General features: G+C 49.6%; 1 long non-coding RNA gene and 1 pseudogene across 1 annotated transcript; both read left to right on the top strand.

The window, feature by feature from the left end:
* The first annotated feature begins 4,546 nt into the window (after positions 1 to 4,546).
* Positions 4,547 to 4,672, top strand: LOC123324805 (annotated as a pseudogene).
* Positions 4,673 to 10,579: 5,907 nt separating this feature from the next.
* On the top strand, positions 10,580 to 13,258 carry LOC110579118. Its single transcript, XR_002480229.1, has 3 exons — positions 10,580 to 10,628; positions 11,922 to 12,030; positions 12,538 to 13,258. It is a non-coding gene; the product is annotated as an uncharacterized LOC110579118 (long non-coding RNA).
* Positions 13,259 to 13,995: the final 737 nt, after the last annotated feature.

Below are 13,995 nucleotides of genomic sequence, written 5' to 3'. Positions count from 1 at the left end.
GCTGAGTCTGTGATGCCAGAAGGACATTTAGAGATGTCCAGTAAGTAGACAGTTGGGTGACCAGGTGGTCAGGACAGAAGTCTTGGCATGAGACAGCAATTTAGGGGCATTAGCCATTGGAGCCGAGGAGCCCTCAGGGTAAGAACACAGAGAAAGGGGAAAGAGGCACATACAGCAGGCTGACATCAGAGTGTAAGGAGCATGGGAAGAGTGACATCAGAGTATAAGGAGCATGGGAAGTTGGCCTTTGTGAACTGCATCAGAGGGCAGGAGGAGAGTCAGGGGTATTGATGACCCTGTTTGGCTGTGCCTCTCTGTGTAAAGCCCCTCTTGTAACCATAATCTCTGGGTTCTGATAACCACTTGGCCTTCCCATCAGGCCTAGATTGGGTAATGTCTCCCTGATATTATTCATGCTAGAGTGCTGCGCTGTTTCCTGGTACATTCTCCTAATCCTTTCATACTTTTGTAAAGAGTGCCTTCATTATACTCTCCTTAATTACATAGATAGATAGATGACAGATGTTGATAGATAGATAGATAGATAGATAGATAGATAGATAGATAGATAGATAATAACTGGATGGGTAGATAGATGGAAAGATGGATGGATCGATGGATTAGGTGGATGGGTGGGTGGATGGATGGATTGGATGGATGGTAGGTAGATGGGTTGCAAGGGAAGATGAGATCACAAGAGAAACTGGGAAGTGACAGTGGGGAAGGTAGGAGGAGAACCGCAAGTCAAAGGAGAAGTGAGCTGTGTCAAATGTGACCCCCCCCCATTAGTTAAGAGAAGGGTAATGAGACATCCATTGGATTTGCCACAAGAAGGTCACTGATGACCTCGGTGAGAGCAGTTCCATGTTGTGGGAGAAGCCAGATTGCAATGGGTGGAGCTGGAGAAATGAGTCGGAGATGAGGAAGTGGAGACAAGTGCTTTCTCCTGCACCTCCCCCTACAAAATCTGGCTCAAATGTCACCTCCTCCACAAACTTTCTCTGAACCTCTGTTCTTCTGTGCTCCCTGAACATCCAGTTACCCATCTGCCACAAATCATGGCTGAGCTCCTAGGGTCAGGGCCTATGACTCTGGACATACACAATGTCATGGGAAGAGCACTGGACTTAGAGTCTAAAAACATGGGCTCCAAGCCTAAAAACCATCCAGCCTATCTCCTCCAAGTTCCTGAGAAAGAAACACATCTTATCTTGTCTAACTTGGTCAAGAACAGGCTTTGAGGCCCTGTCCAGTGCTCACGGCCCCATACTATGGAAGGGTGCCCCTCCAGCTGCCATCCAGTTGTATGGCCTCCTACCAGGTCAGTATCCAGTAAAAGGCCACAGCCTGCCCTGCCACTGCCTTCATCTGCTTCCTTAGCCATGAGAAAATGTAGGAGTATCCAATGGTCATGGACATCCCTCTTTCCCACCATCTCTAGAACTGGTCAAGGCCACAGGCAATCTCTGTTACAAAATAATAGCCGAATTATTCCTGGGGGCTCCCTAAGGAGCCCAGCTGCTCCCACCCCACCAGGCTGGGCTGTCACTGCCTAGACCTGTCACTCTTGGGTGAGTCAGCTCGGCCCTGCCTGACCACTGAGGCCAAGGCACCAGCCAGGGCTCCATCACTAGCCAGAAGAATTATCTCGAGGCGGCCACGAAGCTGACCTTTATGGGCTATTTTCTGTGTAGAGGGCTCTATTCTAGAATGGTTCTTTCATCACCTCGGCCCTACAACAGCTCAATGAGATCTGTGCTATTTCTCTCACTTTATGAATAAGGGACCCAGAAAAGATCAGTCCCTGGAATAGTTGGGCATCTTCAGATCCAAATCTCTCTCCTTGGCAAAATTATGAAAGAGCGAGCATGGAAGGAGAAGGCAATGAGCACTTTTTCTGGGCACTTTTATGTGCCAGGAGCATTGTCCTATTGGATCCTTACAACAACTCCTGGCAGAAACGTATGTTACGGATGAGCAGCGTGAGATTTGGAGAGAGTAAGGGTTGCCCAGTGGGTCAGGACTGAAGCCCACACTATGATTTACACCCAGGCCACTTCTTCTGCTTAATCTGCTTGAATTTTCTCAGCTCTGCAGGTAATGTTATCCCCATTACACAGATAAGAAAGCTAAGACTCCGGAGAGTCAGAACAACTTGCTTGAGGCTGCTCTGTAATTTGTGAGATCTGAGGGCTGGGCATAGGGCAGCAGAGGAGGGAGTGAAGGGGGGAGTTGGATTCAAAGCGGGGTTTCTGACTTTGCAGCCTGTTGACAGCAGGCAGGGAAGACGGGATTGGGGAACAGAAGACTTTTCTCTGCCCCTCCGTTGTGCCATGGCCTCTGTGGTTTTTACACCCTCCCCCCACTTTTGGACCTTCAGCATAGCTTTCCCCCTCTCCCCCACACACTCCCCACCCCCCATCTCCCTGCCAGCCTCAGTACCCAGCCGCGACATGCGGGGGGAGGGCGGGGAACCAATGAAAGCTTCTTGGAAGAGGTGACATTTGAGTTAGGTGTTGAATGATACCATAGGAATGGCCATCTATCACACAATGTGCCAAGCTCTACACCTGATCCAGAAGAAAGAAAGATAAACAGGACACGGTCCTTGCCCTCACAAGTTTCAGCCACTGCGAGGGGACCGTTCCCAGTCTCATCCTCCGACCTCCTTGCTCTCGGGGGAGAAAGGGAAGAAGGAGGAAGCTGGGCATGACAGTGCTGACCACCACACACCTTCCTGGCTCCCTCCACCGGGCAAGGCTCCACTCGGAGCCCGCATGAGGTGTGCAGCAGACAAAGGATGGGTTGGCTCCTTGGAAAAGTGATTCATTCACCTTTCACAGAAAAGAAGCAGACTTTCTTGTTTTCTGCACCCAAATCAAGATCACCTTTGTGCACCTCTGCCCTTTGGGTCTCCGGGGTGATACCCAGTCTGGAAATCTATGCCTTTTGAGACTTCAGACCTGTCCATTCTCCTGCTCAGTAGCACCAACCATTGCAGCCCAGGGCCATCCCCCAGGTCCTGCCTGCAGAGAGACACTTTCAGTCCCCACTCAGGATCCTGAGGACCAGCCCCACCTCCCATCTGTAATGACAGGAAGCCAGCACCTTGAGGTTTTTGCCAAACACCTCCCCATCTTCCCAAAACTGAGAGTGTCCTGTTCCCAGGAAAGGGAGGGTGTCTGCCTTACCCAGGGAAACATCTGGGAACCATTCCAGACAGTACTTAAATAAACCCAAACGCTTTGGGGCAGCCATCCGAGTAGTAACGTGTAGTGGAGGAAAGCAAACACACAGATATCAGAGGTGGACAGATGGGGATTCAAATTCTGACACCAGCGAGGTGCTTGAGACCTTGGGAACCCTCCCCTTCTGAGCCTCTGTGTTCCCATCTGTACCACAGAGTTGGTTATTGTGAGTGTTGAATATCAATGCAGTAACGCCTCTCAGGGCTGTGTGAAAATGGAAGCAAATAGCACAGAAGAAAATGCCTGGCGCTCTGTTCAATCCCCATTGCCTGCTTTCTGCAGCCACTTCGTTACGTGATCCTACAGTCTCCCATGAGCCCTGCACCTGGACTCAGCATCCCCAGTGCCCTATGACTCCCACCTTGAACTGTGGAGGTACGTCTTTCCGGACTTCCATTGTTGCCCCTTCATCTGTCATCCCTGGGACAAATGTCTTTTGCCACTACATCAAATTCTTTTTCAGGATCATAAGCCTTAGAGATAGGATTTCTCATGGTCGGCTCATGTCTCAAGGGCTGAGAGCCTGGGCTCCTTCTACAGTGCTGACCCTTGTCCTCTACAAGGTCATGACCTCCATAGGCTAGAAAGTACTAGGCTCCTATTCACAAAGAAGTTTCAGCTGGCACCACCGTCTGCACAAAGGTCCCTTAGGGGTCTCCCAGATGCTAGCTGGAGCTATAAATGGTTACGTACTTTTATTTCCACCTCTAATCCATAAACTTGGCAAATTGTAGCAAAGAGCACGCAACACCTGGTGACCCCATTGCCTGATGGTCATGGAGTCTGTAGGGTTCTTCTCCCCACCAGATCTGGTCCTCACATGTAAAAACAGGGAGAAGACTAGCTGAAGAAATCAGCCCTTCGGACTCCACCCCAAAGAAAGCAGCAAGATAAAGTTCAGAGAAGATGACCAGCTTCCTGGGGTCACAGAGCTCGTGTGAAGCAAAATCAGGTTGAACTTTTCCTCTGCATTCCATCTGCCCCCACAGGCAATGCACCTGTGGTCCCATCTTCCCTCCGAGATTTTCCTGTCCCTTCACTGGACCCGGGACACCAGAGAAGTCACTGACTTTTGTACTATCTTACATTCTTATCTTATGTTCCATTTGACAAACCTTGAGACCCTCGACATCAGAAGAACCAAAGAAGCTTTTTCTAAAAGGCGGAGGCCTGGGCCCCACCCAGACCCACAGGCTAAGAATTTCCCAGGGGGCTTCCAAGCAGGTCTATTCCTGAGAAGGGCGGTTCTGATGCGGAGCCAGGGCAGGGAACCACCACATCTTTAATTACTCATAGGAATCTCTTCTCGGCCTTTTGGCTAAGATCAAGTGTAGTATCTGTTCTTATCAGTTTAAAATTATTCATAGGAAATGGATAATGAGCACCTACTAGGTGCCAAAGCAGTGTCACCGTGGCCAACTCTGCCGCCAGAGCCCGCCAGAGCAGGCTTTCTCAACTCCACTTTCTGTGAGGAAGGGAAAGCTACAAGACACCGAGGGGCTTCCCAAGACATACAGTTGATAAGAGGCAGAACCAGGCTTTGAATCGGGGTCTATCTGACTGCAAAGCCCACACTTGCCTGCACCCTTGACGTGTAGTCCTACTGGGTGAGAGCCCTGCGCTAACGGACCCCAGGGATAGGGGACGAGTCAGGCTCACGTCCGGTCTAGGAGCCCACACCTGAATGGTGGTGGCTGATACATAAAAGTTAACTGACACACAAAGCTGCCTGAGAAGGATAAACAGAAGTTCCAAGGGCTAGGAGAGCCCACTGGGGGTGTGGTGGGGACACTGGGGGGCGGGGGGTAGGAACCAAGGAAAGCTTCTTGGAAGAGGTGACGTTTGAGCTAGGTATTGAATAATACCATAGGTTTGGCCATCTATCACACAAGGTGCCAAGCTCTACCAGAAGAAAGAAAGATAAACAGGACACGGTCCTTGCCCTCATGATGCTGGGAGTCTAGCACTCTGCCTTCTCTGAATCTCCCATTTTTCTCTGCCAACCCTCCCTCCTCTCCTCCCTCCCTCCCTCTTCCCCTATTCCCATCTCTCTGCTTCCTTTGGTGCCTCAGCTCCCCCTTGGCCCTGCACAGTGAGCCCAGCCTTCTGGGTCGTCCAAGAAATGGGGTGCTCCAGGCCCAGAGCCAGGGAGGAGAGAGGCACGTGGGCCCTGCCCAGGCCAGGGGACAAGGAGATGAGCTTCAGGGCCATAGAGTGAGTCACAGTACACAGACACTTAAGCAATGGGGATAATAAGACACACTTTCCTGGGAAGCTGGGGAGAGAGATGAGGTAGGAAGGGAAAGTGCTTTGAGCTTCTCGGAGGAAAGTACCCATAAACAGATCCAAGGTGTTATTACCATGGTCATTACCTGCCTCAATTAAAGGGGTACGCATCTAACTACATGAAGAATCATTAACTCGTTCTGCAACCCACACATGGTTGTATTTTTAATATAATTTCATTTTTATTATTAACAGATAAGACCGTGAAATATCCTGCGAGTCATTCTGACATGTTAATACTCCCCTTTGGCCTGGGTGGGGTGTCCTCCCTCCCACGGGGCTAGGAAAGGGTCCAGGCCAGGGAAAAGAGGCTGAACCTCCCTTGGTACTCCAGCTCCCCAGCCCCAGGTCCTCCTCAAAGAAGTCTGGAACCATCTCTTGGTCCCTGAGCCCATCATCTGAATTGTCCTTCCTCTTGGCCCTCCGTACCTTTCCCTGCTTCACACATCTACCCACACCTGCCCAACCTACCCTTCCATGGTGGGCAAGGAGGATGGGTGAACTGCTGGGTGCCAGGCAGTGGGGGACCAAAGCTCAGTTAGACACAGTCCTGGCCTTCAAGCAGGTAAGCACACCAGGCCGGTTCATTAATTCACCCAGCTAGCTAGCTCTGAGCACTGGGCTCTGTGCCCAGTACTCAGAACAGCAGGTGAATGACACATGTTTCCGCCCAAGGATACACACCTGGGAGGGGAGACAGAGCCCCCCCCCCCCCACAAACAACCACAGAAATACCTACAAATGTGTGTTGTAATAAAGCAATACCCCCAAGGGCTGCGGAGACTCAACAGAATAATTAAGTCTGCCTTTGAGTAGGACTGGCAGGAGCATGCCCAGAAGGTTCTCCAGGGGGAACAAGACATGAGCTAGGCCTCAGGGTGCTTAGAGAAGGAAGGGCATCGCAGGCTGAGGGAACAGCGCGAGCGAGACAGACATTGGTGTTCTGGGGCGGGGTGAAGGAGTGCACTAGGGCTGGGGAGGTGAGGCATTTGGGAGGAAGGATAGAAATGACGTTGATGTGGTGTGGGGGTGACAGGGAAGGGCCCGGTCTGCCATGACTATACCAACAGGCAGTGTTTACAGAACCAACCAGGAGCCAGGCCAGGGCAAGGCCCTTTCCCAGTAGCAGCTTCGTAAACCGTCACGGCCGCCCTCCCTAGGCGACTCTGTGCACCCTCTCTCCACTGAAGACACGGGCTGCCCAGCTAGGAGCAGGAAAAGCAGGCTCAGAGGCACCCCAGCGTTTAATGCCAAATAAGGACGTTTTGAGGATGGAAGGGGAGTTTAGTCAGAGGGAAGGGGGGCCGCAGGCTCTTTGGGGTAAAGTGATGCGGTAACGGGGACACAGGAGAACTGCGGGGCATGGACCACTGACGAGGGCAATGGAGGAAGAAGGTACAATAGACCCCCCCAGCCCCCCGCTGCAGGGAGCAGGCTCCACCACCCCAAGCACCCAGCGCAGCACAGGGTGCAATCATGGAGGGCCAAGCTGGAAATGGCCTTCCGGAAAACCTTCTGGTGGGGTAGCACGTTCCCCTCCTAAATCATCTGCCAAGCTGCCCCATCGTTATGCTTCCTGCCCCCTCAAGCAAGTCAGTAGCATCTCTTTGCTTAGACTGCTTCAGATGAAGTCCAAAATCCCTCCTAGGGCCCAGAAGGTTCTGCATGACCTCTTCCTGGCCTGCTCCTCGCCTCCCCGGCCCTGTCTCCTTCACTCACTACCCCCTCGGCCCCCCTCCCCACCTTGACTTCCTATACTCTGGCCACACAGGACTTACTCAAGTGTCTCACCAGCGCCTGGCTCTTTCTGTTCCTGGAACTTCGTGCTTGAAATAGTTCTTGCCATTCCTCCCACCCTCCCCTGTCCCCCAGGCTGACGTCCTGCCCTTATCCTTTAGGGTTCAGCCCTCACCGACCCTCCTCCCGCCCCCTGCCTGTCCCACCCTCCCATGATGCTCTGGTCTTTTCCAGCTGATGTTTTCTTGTTTGTAATATTTGTTCATGATCAGCTCCACACCAGACTTGTTCACTGCTCTGCTCTCCAAGGCTGAAACAGTGCCTGGCACAGAGCAGGGCTCGTGAAGTAGTTTTGGGGTGAATGAGTGAGCAAACAAGAGAAAGGATGTGCAAACCCCACGTTATACGTTCGTTAGCGTGTGCGGTTCCTCTGGCCTGGACCATCTCCTGTTTTCTTGCCCACAGCCCCCCTTAGTCCCACTGACTTCGAGAAGGCCTCCTTGGTATCTGTAATCAAGACACAAGAGGAGACTCCTCTTAATGTCTGCGGTAGGACACGTTGTCTGAACATCGTGATGCTCCAGTAAATCCACCGCAGCTCGTGATTACGCTCCGCTCTGTCTGTGTAAATCTTGCCTCCCCTGTTACAAGACAGCTCACCAAGTCCTGACGATGCTATACACAAAAATGGGCACCAGAGAAGGGAGGTGAGGGGTTCACATGCCTGAAAGTGAGCTCAGCCACCAGAAGGGGATGACTCATCGTAAAGGGTTTTGAACATGACATAGCATCATATAAATGCAGCCTAGCCTCCTTTCCTTTCCTGCACTGATCAAACACTCGCTACACATAAGGGTCTGAGTTTGGCAGTACAGGAGAGAGAAAAGAAACTGAAGCTCTGATCCCTGGGCACTAAGTTTATGATCTAGTTGCAACATAAGACCTGATCATAAGCAATCACCGTAGAAGACTATCAGCTAAGTGCCCAAAAGAACCCCACCTCCGGAACTCTATGTCTTTATCAGGGAATTATCCCCACATCTGGCCCCACACCCATGAGCACCTGGGTGCTCAGTTCCCTTTCTCACTGGGTGGTGTTCACTTCCACAGCGCCATCCCCAGTGGATCTCCTATTTGCCTTGCCCATTTTATCTCCTCTGGTGGAGAGAGAGAGAGATACCGTGAGCTTGCCCCAGACAAAGTGCATGTTGCCAAAACCAGTCCTGGGCTGTCTGCAGACTATCCTGCCTCCCGTGCCTTGGAATTGTTTATGAGTGCTTGCACTCAACACCCCGCCTCCAGCAAGTTCACCCAGTTGGACAATGTGGCCAAACGGCCATGGAGAGGGTAAATGCTAGCCCCTGGAGTCCAAAGGTTGCAATGAGTACTTGGAGTTTGTAAGCACACTTTTGAGATCTTTAATGGTGAAGGCAAAGGTGTTTTAGCTATATATGCAGAAAGAGAGCCCTGAAACCAAAGGACTATAGATGAGTCGGGGAAGGTGACTCTTGGCACTCTTTGGGGACTGAGACTCGGGAGTTGCCAAAGTTTCTCAGATTCTACAACCCCCACCTTGAGCTGCCTGGATGATGAAATATTCTGAAGAGCTTGAATTGCTTACACCGGTGAGCTGAGCTAAAACCCAGCACCCCAGCCTACCTCCCTGGTCCAACCCAGCATCCCAGCCTACCTCCCAGGTGATCACAAAGGACAAGGGGTGGGACCAGCTGTGCCCCCACCAACACTCAACAGACCAGAGCTGCCAGCATCAGGAGGAGTTCCTTCACTTATTAGTTAACAAATGAAATGCCAGGTGGAAGCACAGTGTTGAAACAAAACTCGATGCATCCCCACCCCGAGGCGTGACGAAACACTTGGAAGAGATCTTCACAGGCACTTGGCTCATGCCTGAGAGAGCAAGGGAGGTGGGTGCTGGGGCTGAGGACACCCAGGCCCGCAAGGTTTGCACTTGAACTAAGCATGCCACACCTCATGGCAGAGAGGCAGAGGATGGGGCGGGAAGGGGACTTCGGGAGATTAGTGCAGCTGCGTGGGGAAAGCCCAGTTTGGCAGAGTCAGCCTTTGATGGCCTTAGAGTCTTTGCTTTCTAGCTGAGTACTGCAACCCGAGCCTGGGAGTCCTAATGGTTCCCTAAGAAGGCACTGCTAGGAAAAATCAGGAAGAGAGGCCAGGTCACAGAATGGGGAGGGAGCGGAGAAAAAGGGGAGGAGGAGGGGGGAGGGGAGGGGGGAGGGGAGGGAGGGAAGCAAACAGAATGAAACCTTTGAGATTATGTCTGTAGTATTTCTGATCTGAAATATTCAGATTCCAGCAGTTTGAAAAAATTTTCCCAATGAATGGAATGGTGCATGTGAATGTATGTGCAAGTATATATGTATCCGGTGTGTGTGCTAGAATGGTGTGTGTGTGCACACCCATGGGTATATTTGTGCATGTGTGTGTTTGTGTGTGAGCACAAGTGAATGTGTGAGAATGTATGCATTTGTGTGGTGTGTGTGCTTGCGTGTGAGAATGCATGCAAGCGTGTGCACGTGTGTATGTACATGTGTGTGCACATTTGTGTGTCTGCCTGTGCAGCATCTCAGATTGAAAACAGCTCTGAAATAAAGCCTCAGTAAAGGAGGGATCTTATCCGCTCCGCTGCAGACCAGCTGGGTGACCTTGAGCAAGGCATATCACCATGCTGGGCCTGTTTTCTCCCATGTTCTAACTCCCAAAGCAATGCCTGGTACATAATAATCACTCAATAAATTTTGACTAAATGAGCAATTGTTATTTAACGATAATGCTGCCTATTTCTTTGGGTTGAAGAAATGACAAGATGAGAAAGCACATGCATAACTATTCTCTGACTCTCTTCATGCTTCGCACATAATAGAAGCCCAATAATTGTGAGCCCTACCCCTCTGCAAATTCAGTTTTTATCCCCTTGGTAGAAGGAGGGCAATGAAGGAAATGATGCATAAGGTCGCACATCTCCTACAGCTCGCTTCCTTGGGCTGAATACCACTGACCATATTCCCTTTTATCTTTAAATTTTAATTCCCGTATAGTTAACATAGTGTTATATTAGTTTCAGATGTACGATAATCGTGGTTCAGCAATTCTATACATTACTCAGTGTTCATCATGGTAAGTGTACTCTTTTTTTTTAAGACGTTATTTATTTGAGAGAGAGAGCACAAGAGTGCGCATGAGCAAGGGGAGGGGCAGAGGGAGAGGGAGAAGCAGACTCCTGGCTCAGAAGGAAGTCCCATGTGATGCGGGGCTCCATCCTGGGACTCCAGGATCATGACCTGAGCCGAAGGCAGCCGCTTAACCAACTCTGCCACCCAGGTGCCCCATAAGTGTACTCTTAATCCCCATCACCTGTTTCCTCCACCCCCTTCACCCACCTCCCCTCTGGTAACCATCTGTTTGTTCTCTATAGTTAAGAGTCTGTTTTTTGGTTTGTCTCTTTTTTTTTCTTTGTTAGTTTGTTTTGTTTCTTTAATTTCATATATGAGTGAAATTATACAGTATTTGTCTTTGTCTGACTGACTTATTTCACTTAGCATTATATATACATATTTGCCTGCCACATTTTCCTTATCCATTCATCAGTCAGTGGACACTTGGGCTGCTTCCATAATTTGGTTATTGTAAATAATGCTGCTATATACATAAGGGTGCATATATCCTTTTGAATTAGTGTTTTTGTATTCCTTGGCTAAATAACCAGTAGTGCAATAGCCGGATTCTAGGGGGTTCTATTTTTAACTTTTTGAAAAACCTCCATACTGATTTCCAGAGCGGCTGCACCAGTTTGCATTCCCACCAACAGTGCAAGATGGTTCCTTTTTGTCCACCTCCTGCCCAACACCTGTTGTTTCTTGTGCTGTTGATTTTAACCATTCTGACTAAAGGTGCGAGGTGAGAGCTCATTGTAGTTTTGTTTTGCATTTCCCTGATGGTGAGTGATGATGAACATCTTTTCATGTGTCTGTTGGCCATCTGCATGTCTTCTTTGGAGAAATGTCTGTTCCTGTCTTCTGCCCATTTTTAAATTGGATTATTTGTTTTTTGGGTGTTGAGTTGTGTAAGTTCTTTATATATTTTGGATACTAATCCTTTATCAGATATGTCATTTGCAAATATCTTCTCCCATTCAGTAGGTTGCCTTTTAGTTTTGTTGATTGTTTCCTTTGCTGTGCAGAAGCTTTTTATATTGATGTAGTCCCAATAGTTTCTTTTTGCTTTTGTTTCCTTTGCCTCAGGAGAGAAAAGAGTTGCTACAGTCGATGTCAGAGAAAATTACTACCTGTGCTCTCTTCTAGGATTTTTATGGTTTCAGACCATGACCATATTTTTGAGCCAATTTCCAGAGGCTTCTGAGTTCCTATTATGTTATATATTAGCTAGGCCTCTTCTCCCTGCTCTCAGTCAAAGATTGACAGCAATTCATTTGCAAGAATTAAATGCAAGACTGAATTTTAATGACTCAGAAATTTGAGGCCAACTTTGCTTTCAGTGACCTTTAAGGAAAGGAAGCCTAGTAAGTGACCTGGTACCTGACCTTCCATCTGGTGGTATACTTGTGGGTCACAATCTTGCAAGATAGGAATAATTATCTTCATTATGCATTTAAAGGGACAAAAGCTTGGAGAGGTCAAGTGACTGGCCCAAGGTCACCCTACTCACTCCAGGGTCACAGAGCTGCCTCCCAGCCCAACAAGTGATATTCAGAAGCTTATGGAAGGTAAGATCTCCTCACTCAGACAAACAGAAATGAGGTCTCTTGAGTTCTGAACCCATAAACATCTCAAAATCTCTGACTAGTCAGCCCTGGTTGAGTATTGGCAGATAGAGCCAGGGCCATGTGGCAATCAGAAAACTAGTCAGGTGGGACTGGAACAGTGCCTCTGAGGTATTTCACAAACACGGGGAACAAACACATTGGTGTCGCAATCCTGGCCACCCGGAGCTGCCGCGTTGGCTGTTTTTTGAGCAGGGACTGTGGATAAGGAGTTTGAGGGCTTGAGGGCTGAGGTCGCTAGGACTCCTAGATGGGTGGCCATCTTGGAGACTGCATCAGCCCTCAGGAGGCAGCTTTTCAGTCCCCAAACCTCTGATGGGTATAGCCAGATGGAACTGCTCCTTCCAAAGTGCCCAAGCTACTCCAGACCCCTTAGTGGAGGCACCCGAGGCCTTCCATGGTCCAGAAGTAACCTGCATTTCCATCTTCTCTGACTACTCTCTCTGACAGACGCGAAGACCCAGACTCACCAGCCTTCTGACTGGATCCCAAACATACCTTTGGCTCCATCGCCTCCATGCCCAGGAAACAGACCATCCCCTGCCCTCAAAAGACCTATTCATCTTGTAATCCTAAAAACAAAAGTTAATTAAGACCAAATCTCTTCTTAGCATTTCGCAATGCCTTCTGGGATAATTAATATAACTGGTATGAACTGCTCCATAAACTCAGAGCACAAATATGGTCACATTCCACTTATTTTTCCAATTAATCTCCCAAGCACACATCTACATGAAAAGTCCAGCATCTCCCTCTGGAGGCTTCCTCCCTTCCCAAGAAATTGTCCCATAGCCCTGGGGACAGGCCAAGTAAAAACAAAAATGAGCTTCGCACATACCAGGCATAGAGGAACTGGAGTCTGTTCAGTTCAGAACGGGCGGGGATTCTCTCGGCCACGGATTCCTGCTACCACACAGTGTCACTGTTGAAACTCACGCCTACACAATTTCTTGGATACACGCAAAGGCGGAAACCAAGCCCCTGACCAGCAGCCAGAGGCCCCATGTAGGGCTCTTCAAGTATGATTCTTATTCATTTTCTCATACTTCGTTATTTCCCAGGGCACAAGAACACAGCAGGAACCCCCAAGCAGGACTGATTCTACTCTCCACCCCAAACAAATCCCTTTCCCCTGGCCCATGAGCACCGCGGGGAACTCTTTTAAATATCCAGAATTGTAAACACCTGTTCATATCCTTCTCTCAAGAGCATGAGGGCTCCTTGCAGTGCACCTGCCCTTCTCAGGGAAGCTGGCCTCGGTGCCTTTCTTCTCCTGCCTGCACCCTGATGTGCCTGGCAACCACCTCATGAAAGAAGAGAACAAAAGCCCAGGTTAAATCTCCGGCAGGGCACCTCCTGTTAGTACCCCTGTGACATGTCCAGTAAATCTCAGGCCATAGCCGGATAGTAATTATATTTGGGAGGGGCCTACGGTCTGCCAGGCACTTTGACACATATGAGCCTGTTTAATCCCTCAACACAGGGCAAAGCAGTGAGAGCAGCGTTTTCCAGAGGAGGAAAATGAGGCAGAGTTGGCGGGGGGGGGGGGGGTGGCGCCCAAAGCTAGACACCTGTAAGGTGCTTGAGCACTCTCTCCTCGCCTGGAGAGACCATAGCTTGACCCCACCTGCAGAGGGTTACTGCGGATGAGTCCAAACTGAAAGAAACAGCCTGAGCAGCCTGAAAGAGATAAAGGAATACCAAAAGGGCATCCCAAAGGGTTGTGTGAGGCCAAAGAGGGGCTGTTACCTTGGTGGAAGATAGGGAAAGAATGGGTTCATATAGCCCCCAGAACACAGCCTAGCACATAGTAGGTAGTCTGTTTATATATGTGTATATATACATTTTTTTTTTAAACATAGTATAGTTGCAATTGATGTAATGGATATCTGCCCTGAATGCTGCTTA

This window comes from Neomonachus schauinslandi, chromosome 4 (assembly GCF_002201575.2).
Source record: "Neomonachus schauinslandi chromosome 4, ASM220157v2, whole genome shotgun sequence".
Lineage (NCBI taxonomy): Eukaryota > Metazoa > Chordata > Mammalia > Carnivora > Phocidae > Neomonachus > Neomonachus schauinslandi.
This window is presented reverse-complemented; position numbering and strand designations above follow the sequence as displayed.